Genomic DNA, 10152 nt, shown 5'->3' on the forward strand with positions numbered 1-10152 from the left:
ACCCAGAGAAGAGCATGTCTAATTGCATGCGGGTTGATGCCCCAGGTCCCGCCTCTGAGAAAAAGGTATCGGTCAGGACTGATGCTCTTTGGGTGGATGACACCTAAATGAACATCGGTACAAAGTCCCAATTTATTTCTAATATCAGAGATCAGACCTCTACTCTTGCCTGATGCGTCTAAAACAAAAAGGGGGAACTGTAGAGAGCTGTGGAATGCTATGTCTTAAAGATGGAGCTGATTTCTGCCTTCCACCTTCCCAATGGTGAGTGCTCTCTGTCACGAACAATTCCACATTTGGCTAAGGCTGATGATCTGGCTTGCTTCCATGTATGTGGACCTATCTGCATTGCCCACGTGGCATGCCTGGGTTGGCTACCCAGAGGCTATTTAAGCTGTGGGCTGGCTTTCCCCAGGGTCCGAGGATTGTTCAAGGTTCCTGAATAAACTGCATTGAAAAACAAATTTAGTAGGTTGTGACTTAGAAAAGAACAGTTGCTGGTGTTCTCACTAAATGTATCTTCACATTATTATTGATAAAATAATATCAATATCATATTGTCATACCCTATGGTTTCCTGCTCTATTGAGTCTTTAAGAGCAGTGAAAACAGTAGGAAATCACAAAATTCCTGGGGCTGGTTTGGATGAAGTGGAGAAAGATGGGTGAGTATAAAAGGAGAACTGAGGAGCAACAAACTATTTGACAGCTGGGGCTCTTTCACACTAGGGTTGAGGTTTGCCTTGACTGACCTGTTCAGTTTGGAAGTTGTTTGCTACTAAGTAGTCAATGAGGAACCATTTGGTTCTGGACTTTACATTAAAAAGTGGCCCTTCAAGAAGGAGAAATGTTTCCATGTTATATGCCTAGGACACAAGAACAGCTGTGTTTCCTGCTGTGGTCCTCTAGTCAAACCCTCTAAGCATAGTTATACTGCAAGGACTGCTTGTTCAGTATGCCACTTGAACTCAATGGGTCTGAGGTAGCTGGGTAACCACTACTAGGACTCTGTTACATAATGAGTTCCTGAAAAGCATGTCTTATAAAGTCAAACTCTGCCCCCCTTAGCAGAATCTTTTCTCCATCTTAAGAATCATTATAAAAGTTGTCAACATATTATTTTTATTGCTTATGTGGAATTTCATATATTATACATTACACTCATTTTTCATTGATTCCAGGTTAAAATTCCTACCCAAGTGTCATACTAAAATATTTTTAAATACATTATTTGAAGTATGTGTTGTTCATATAGTCATTGTAACATGATCAGAGTCTCAGTACCAAGTCCCTTAAAGAAAACTGAGTTCATCTTTGCAGCACCCTGACAACAAACCCAAAAAGAAACCATTAATCCGGAAGAGCTCTATACTTCATCACCTTTATCATAGTTTTTCTTATCTATTTATTTATTGAGAGTTTTTTCATTTTCTATCCCATCTGCTTCCTACTCTCTTCTCATTCCAGTCCAAGACACTATCCTTCTTCTGCCCCTATTCCCGTTCTCTAGTTCCTTGATTGGGATGGTCCTCCTTCCACTCCTCTCTGAACCTAGCTTATCAGGTCTCATCAAGGATCTCTGCATCATCTTCCTCTGTGGACTGATTCTCAGGGTATTGTTCTCCTTGTGTCCTCAATTCCCTCTACTTATGAGACTCTTCCTGCCTCTCTCCTGCAGGCTTCCCAGAGTACTGAGAGGAAGGAGAATTTAATGGGGACGTCCATTTTAGAGATGGGCATTTTAAGGTCTATGTCTGCATAATATCAGACTGTGTGTCTCTATATGTAATCACATTTCATGGAGAAGGAAGCATATAAGATCATGGATATAAGATAAAATTATAGAAGAAAAATGAATAAATAAATAAATAAATAAATAAATAAAAGAAAAAAGATCATGGCACTGATCTGTCAGTTGAGGGCAGAGAGCAGCATATTTTAAAAAAAAAACAGCCTGGGTTTCTTAAATTTACTTTGAAATTCCTGGCCCAACAACTCAATTAATTGCAACCTAATCACCCTAGTGAAAGACTAGTTTGGCCATAATAGATGGCCTATTGGAACTTTATCTCCCACTATTAGGAGATGACCTAATAAAGTGAATATATAGCATATTTTTCTTTCTCCATTTTAGTTTCTTCACCTGGGATGAGTTTTCCTTGTTCCATCAGTTTGATTGAAAATATCATGTCATTTTTTTTTTAGCTGAATAATAACCTGTGAAGGAAATATTCAAAAATTTCCCCAAAGGAGATTGTCAGTCATCTTCTTTAGTCCTTGGAAGTTGCTGGAACTTTAATCATTGTATTGAATGACAAATTATTATTACCAGCCCTGAGGGGAGGGAAAATTTCATAGGAAAGTCCCATTTAGACCTGGGTGTTTTAAGGTCTCTCTCTGCATAATATTTGACTGTGGGTCTCTATTTGCAATTCCATTTGATACAGAGGAAGCATCTCTGAGGATCCAAGAACATGACACTGATCTATCAGTTGAGGGCAGAGAGCAGCATATTTGAATAACAACAGCCTGGGTTGCTTAAAAATTTCCATAGGATGCCCTGGTCCCACATCTCTATTAACTGCTAAGTAAACCCCCTGTGGAAGATTGGCTTGGTCACAATACATGGCCAATGGAACTTTATCCCCCACAAGTAGGAGACCTACTAATAAGTGAATACATACCATATTTTTATTTCTGCATTTTAGTTACTTTACCGAGGATTATTTTTTCTGGTTTCATCCATTTACCTGAAAATATCATTTTCTTTGCTAAATAATACTCCATTATGGAAATATTCCACATTATCCCCAAAGGAGATTGTCAGTCCTAATCTATAGAACTTGTAAGTATTTGGGTCTTTAAATATCGTATTGAATAACAAACTATCTTATAACTATGTTCTTTTCGCCTAGAAATCCCTCCATCTTCTTCCACCTCTGGTGATTTGAATTGCGCTTTCCTTTTGAAGCTCATCTATTTACATGTGGAGTCCCCAGTAAGGATATGACAGGGAAGGGTTAGGAGGTATGGCCTTGTTAGATAATATAATAGCTTTTGTTTCCCTATTTTTTTCTCAGCCATATTTTCTTTTGTATACAGGAAGGTTACTGATTTTTTGAGTTATTTTTGTATCCAGCCACTTTGCTGAAGGTGATTATCAGCTCTAGGAGTTGCCTGGTAGAATTTTTGGGGTCACTTGGGAATGCAAAAATAACATCTGCAAAAAGTGATACTCTGCATTCTTCCTTTCTGATTTCTCTTCCCTTGATCACCTTCAATTGCATTTTTCCTCTAGCAAGGACTTCCAGAACCAACCATGTTGAAGAAATATGGAGAGAGTGGGGAGTCTTAACTGTCTCTGATTTCAGTGGGATTTTTTTAAGTTTCTCTCTGTTTAGGTTGATGTTGGATATAGGCTTGCTGTTTATTGTCTTTATTGTATTTAGATATGTGCCTTGTATCCCTGATCTCTCCAATATTTAAACATGAATGGATGTTGGATGTAGTCAAATGCTTTTCAGCATCTAAGGATATTATCATGTGTGTTTTTTCTTTCAATTTGTTAATATGGTGTATCACATTAATGGATTTCCATATATTGAACTACCCCTGCATGCCTGGGATGAAGCCTACTTGGACATAAAGTACATTGGTGTTACCCTAACCAAGCAACTCAAAGACCTGTATGAAAATAATTTCAAGTCTCTGAAGAAATAATTAGAAAAAGATGTCAGAAGATGGAAAGAACTCATGGCTTGACAGAATTAACATAGAAAAATTACCCTCTTACCAAAAGCCATCTACAGATTAAATGATATTCCCATCAAATTACCAACACAATTATTTACAGAGCTTGAAAGAAAATTCCCAACTTCATATGGAAAAACAAGAAACCCAAAATTGCTAAAAATTCATCTACAATAAAAGATCTTCTGGAGGTATGTCCATCCCTGATCTCTTGTTTACTATACAGCAACAGTAATAAAAACTGCATGGTACTGTAATAGAAACACAATGGTGGATCAATGGAACCCAATAGAAGACCCACAAATAAACCCACACACTATGGACACCTGAGTTTTGACAAAGATGACAAAACCATAAAATGGATAAAAGACAGCATTTTCAACAAATGGTGCTGGTCTAACTAGATGTCTACATGTGGCTAAAAGAAAATAGATCCAGGCCTATCACCCTGCACAAAACAAAAGTGCAAGTATATCAAAGACCTCAACATAAAACCGGTTATACTAAATTGGTTAAAAGAAAAAGTGGGGAAGAGATTTGAACTTTTTGGCACAGGAGACAACTTCCTTAACAGAACACCAAGAGCACAGGCTCTAAAAGCAACAATCAGGAAATGAGACCTCATCAAACCAAAAAGCTTCTGTAAAGCAAAGGACACTGTCATTGAAACAAAATGAATAACTACAGATTGGGAAAGAATCTTTACCCACCCTCTATGATACTAGTATGAGGACTAGTATCCATATGTATAAAGAACTAAAGAAGTTGAAAAGGGACAAATCAGGTAATCCAATTTAAAAAATGGGGAACAGAGCTAAACAGAAAATTCTCCTTGGAGGAGTATCGAATAGTAGAGAAACAATTAAAGAAATGGTCAACCCCATGAGCCATCAGGGAAATGCAAATCAAAATGACCCTGAGATTTCACCTTACACCTATCAGTATGGCCAAGATCAAAAACTCAAATGACAACACTTGCTGGAGAGGTTGTGAATAAAGGGGAACCTTCCTCCACTGCTGGTGAGAATGTAAACTTGTATAACCACTCTGTAAATAAATCTGGTGCTTTCTCAGACAACTAGGAATAGCAGCAGCTCCTCAAGATCCAGCTATTCCACTTCTAGGATATATCCAAAAGAGGCTCAAGTGCACAATCAGGACATGTGCTCAACCATGTTTGTAGCAACCTTATTTGTAATAGACATAACATGGAAACAACCCAGACACCACCCACTTACTGAAAAATGGATATAGAAATTGTGGTACATTTATACAATGGAATATTACTCGGCAACAACAACAACAAAAGGAAATCGTGAAATTTGCAGGTAAATGGTAGAAACTGGAAAAGATCACCCTGAGTGAGCTATCCCAGAAGCAAAAAGACACACCCACTATATACTCAGTCAGGTAGACATATAATATAGGATAAACCTACTATAATATGTACACTTAAAGAAACTCATCAAGAGAGAGGACTCTGGCTAAAATGCTCAATCCCTATCCCCAAAAGCAAAGAGGACAGACATCAGGAGAAGGAGACAACAGGAAAGAAGTTAGGAGCCTGCACAGGGGGCCTCTGAAAGGCTCTGCCCTTCAGACTATCAAAGCAAATGCTGAGATTTATGGTCAACTGATGGGCAAAGTGCATGGAATATAATGAAAGAAATGAGAAATAGTAGTATCTGGACAGGAGCTCCACAAGAAGATCAATGGAACCAAAAAATATGAGCACAGTGGTATTTCCTGAGACTCATACTCCAACTGAGGAACATACATGGAGATAAACTAGAGCCCCTGTACAGATATAGCCCATGGCAGTTTAATGTCCAAGGGGATTCCATAGTGATGGAAATGTGGACTGCCTCTGATATGCACTGATTGGTCTGCTCTTTGATCAAGTCATCCTGATGATGGAACAGCCTTAACAGGCCACAGAGGAAGAAGATACAGCCACTGTTGATGAGATCTGATAGACTAGCATCAGAAGGAAGGAGAGGAAGATCTCCCCTAACCATGGACTTGTGAAGGAGCATGGGTAAAGAATGGGGAGGGAAGGTGGGATTAGGAGGGGGGAGAGAAGGAATTATGGGGGGATTCAAAGTGAATGAAGTGTAATTAATAAAAATTAAAACAAAAAATATTGAAAAATATATTTTCTTTTTTTTTCAATGCAGTTTATTCAGGAACCTTGAACAATCACCTGACCCTGGGGAAAGCCAGCCCACAGCTTAAATAGCCTCTGGGTAGCCAACCCAGGCGTGCCACGTGGGCAATGCAGATAGGTCCACATACATGGAAGCAAGCCAGATCCTCAGCCTTAGCCAAATGTGGAATTGTTAGTGACAGAAAGCACTCACCATTGGGAAGGTGGAAGGCAGAAACCAGCTCCATCTTTAAGGCACAGCATTCCGCAGCTCTCTACAGTTCCCCCTTTTTGTTTTAGATGCATCAGGCAAGAGTAGAGGTCTGATCTCTGATATTAGAAATAAATTGGGACTTTGTACTGATGTTGATTTAGGTGTCATCCACCCAAAGAGCATCAGACCCGACCGATACCTTTTTCTCAGAGGTGGGATCTGGGGTATCAACCCGCATGCAATCAGACATGGTCTTCTCTGGGTCCAAAGCGGCTGACCCTGAGTGTAGTGCTTAGCCTCGCATCCTGAGTGTAACATTTTAGCTTTTTATGGTATCCAACCATGCTTGGGGTGAATGCCCTGCTTCAATGGCTGTAAAGGCCTGAATGATCATGTCTGCATCACACTGTTGTGAGACTCTAATAATATAGGATGGTGTACTTTGAGGTTGATATGCCAATTAAAGTGGCCAGACCATAGTTTCAGTCTCTCAGCCTCTGCCAGTTTATGTCTTTGTTTCTGTCTCTATTTCTGAAGGTCTCCCTAGCACTTTCTCTCTCTGTCTCCCTCTCTCTGCCTGCCACTTCAGGTTCAGTATGAAAATCTCTCATTTCTGCTGAAGGACTGTAACACAATGACTGCTTGCTGACATGAAATTTTGGATGGTCTCTGTAAAAATATAAGCAAGATCCCATTTAAACAGTTTTTTCTTCAAAGAGTTGCCTTGGTCAGGGAGCATTTTCCCAGTAAGTAATTCACTGACTGAGGATATATCTGTTCATTTAACAAATAATAATAAAATCTGTGATAATGGGAAACTCACAAGTCAGGGACTAGTGATTTTATTAATGAAACTTGAAAGAAATATGTGACAATTTTCCTGAAATAAGAGTCTGGACATAAGAACTGTCTTCTATGGGTTTGTGCTTTCAGCTGAACAAATTGAGGCATGTAGGTCTGCTCAGCCTTTCTCTCAAGCAGGCTGTCCACTTGGCATTTTTAATAACTGTCTCCTAATTCATACTGGCTTTCACCTGTTGCATGACATCATTCTCCCTCTCAGCAAATCAGGACCTGAGAGAATCTTGAGGTTTCCACGGAGATGAGTAAACAAACTTTCCTCGATTTCCAGTATTTCTGGCACAAGTGACTTTTTCTTGTGAAACCCAAGAAACCGTTATCTCATCACTTTTTAACACATCCCACAACTTTACTCCTTTTTGCCTCTGTGACAATTCAGGTAGGAGATGAAATTTTAATGTTTATTTAACTGGACAGGTTCCTAAGTAGGGAAGCTTTATAGTAATGTGGGATTAAGGGGAATGTATGAAATTAGAAGGTGGTCTCCTATTGTGCCCTTGGAACTGAAATTTCCTAGAATGTGACTTAGAACTGAGCAGTTACTCGTGTACTCAATAAATGTAGCTTCAGATTCTTATTGATATAATAGGCTGGCAGGTTCTAGGGTTCCCTGGAATATTGAGTCTTTTTTTTCTTTTTTTTTTAATTTTTCATCAATTACACTTTATTCATTCTGCATCCCCCCATAAGCCCCTCCCTCCTCCCTCTGCATGCATGCCACTCCCCAAGTCCACTGATAGGGGAGGTTCTCCTCTCCTTTCTGATCTTAGTGCATCAGTTCACATCAAACAAAAGTGGCTGCATTGTCCTCTACTATGGCCTGGTAAGGCTGCTCCCCCCACCCAGGGGGAGGTGATCAAAGAGCAGGCCAATCAGATTATGTCAGAGACAATCCCTCTTCACATTACTATGTAACCCAATTGGACTCTGAACTGCCCTGGGCTACATCTGTGCAGGGGTTCTGGGTTATCTCTATGAATAGTCCTTGGTTAGAGTATGAGTCTCTGGAAGTTCCCTATGTTCAAATTTTCTTGTTCTGTTGCTCTCCTTGTGGAGACCCTGTCCTCTCCAGCTCTTACTATTTCCCAGTTTTTACATAAAATTTCCTTGAGCCTTTAAGAGCAGGGAAAAAGAAAGCAACCAGATAATTCTTGAGACTTGTTTGGTTGAAACAGAGAAAGATAAGTGTATATAAAGGGAGAAATTTGTGGCAATCAATTGTTTGACAGTTGATGCTGTTCCACACTAGTGTTGCCAACCCTCTATGAAGAGGGTTGCCTTGGCTGTCCTGGCTGCATTGGCAGCTGTGTCCTACTCAGTAGTCTGTGAGTAAGCCTCACGGTCCTGGTGTTTAAACTTAAAAATCGTCCTTCAGAACAAAGAAATATTTCCATGTCATATGCCCAGCACACAGAGCAGCTGTGTTTCTTTCTGTGTTCCTCCAGACAAACCCTTTAATAATAGTGTTAGTGCCAGGACTGCTTGTTCAGCAGTCCCACCTGAGATCATGGGGTATGACGTAGCTGGGCAACCAATAATTCATGGCTAGGATTCTTTCCTACATATTGAGTTCCTGGAAAGCATGTCTTAAAAATTCAAAAGTCTGCCCTCCTTTAGTGGAATCTATTCTCCATGATAAAGTCATTGTAAAAGTTGTCACAATGTTATTTTTATTGATTATGTGGGAATTTCATATAATATACATTATATACCTTTTCCATTGCTCCCAGGTTCAAATTCCTACTCATGTGTCATACTAAATTTTTTTCATTAAAATACATTAATTGAAATATGTGTTGTTCATATACTCATTGAAACATGATCACAGTCTCAGTGCCAAGTCCCTTAAAGAAAACTGAGTTCATCCTTGCTGTATGCAGCTACGACCCCCAATAAGAAGCCATCAGTCCTGAAGAGCTCTATAGCTCTAAGTTGATCAAGCTCCTCAACTTGATCACAGTTTTTCTCATGTATTTATTTATAATGATATTTGTTCACTTTGTATCCCCTCTACTGCTTACTCCCCTTCTCCAGCCCATCCCACCAAACCTGCTTCTTCTAACCATATGCCCTTTTTCTAGTACCCTGATAGGGAAGTTCCTCCTACCCCTTCTATCTGACCTTAGAATATTAGGTCTCATCAAGGCTGGCTGGACCATCTTCTTCTGTGGCCTGATTCTCAGGGCATTGTTTTCTTTGTGTCCTCAATTCCCTCTAATTATGACAGTTTTTTTCTGCCTCCTTTCCTACAGCATTCACAGAGCTCTGAGGTGACAGAGAATTTAATAGGGAAATCCCATGTAGACCTGTGTGTTTTAATGCCTGTTTTTGTATAATATCATACTATGGGTCTCTATGTAATACCATTTAATGCAGAAAGAAAGAAGCATCTCTGTGGATCCAAGAACATGACACTGATCTATCAGTTGAGGGCAGATAGCAGCATATTTTACTAAAAATAGCCTGAGCTGATTGAAAATTTCTGTAGGATGTCCTGGCCTAAAAGTTCAATACACTGCCATCCAATACCCCTAGAAGAAAACTGGTTTGGTCATAATTAGATCCCTATTGGATCTTTATGTCCCAGTATTAGGTGACTTCCTAATAAGTAAATGCATCCCTTATTTGTCTTTCTGCTTTTTGGTTACTTTACCAGGATGATTTTTCCTGGTTTCACATATTTGCCTGAAAATATCATGTCATTTCACAGCTGAATAATACTCAGTTATGGAAATATTTCACATTTTCCCCAAAGGATTGTCAGTCCTGTTCATTAGAACTTGCAAGTTGCTGGGACTTTAATCATTGTATTGAATGACAAACTATCAGAATAACTGAGTTCTTTTAGCTTAGATGTCCCTCCATGTTTTTCCAGTTCCTGGTGATTTGAATTGTAATGTCCCCTTGAAGCTCCTCTCTTTATATGTTGAGTCTCAAGTGAGGAAATGTCTAGGAAGTGTTAGTAGGTATGGCCTTGTTAGATAATATAATTCCTATTGGCCTTATATTATAGGAGGCTGTGCTTTGAGGTTGATATGCCAATGAAAGTAACAGAGAGAATGGAGTCTGTCTCTCTATCTCTGTCACTTTATATCTTTGTTTCTATATGTTTCAGGCTCTCTATTTCTGAATCTCTCTATCTCTTTCTATCTCTGTTTTTTTTCAGACTTCCTTTCAGTGTC

This window comes from Meriones unguiculatus, assembly GCF_030254825.1.
Source record: "Meriones unguiculatus strain TT.TT164.6M chromosome Y unlocalized genomic scaffold, Bangor_MerUng_6.1 ChrY_unordered_Scaffold_25, whole genome shotgun sequence".
NCBI classification, from domain to species: domain Eukaryota; kingdom Metazoa; phylum Chordata; class Mammalia; order Rodentia; family Muridae; genus Meriones; species Meriones unguiculatus.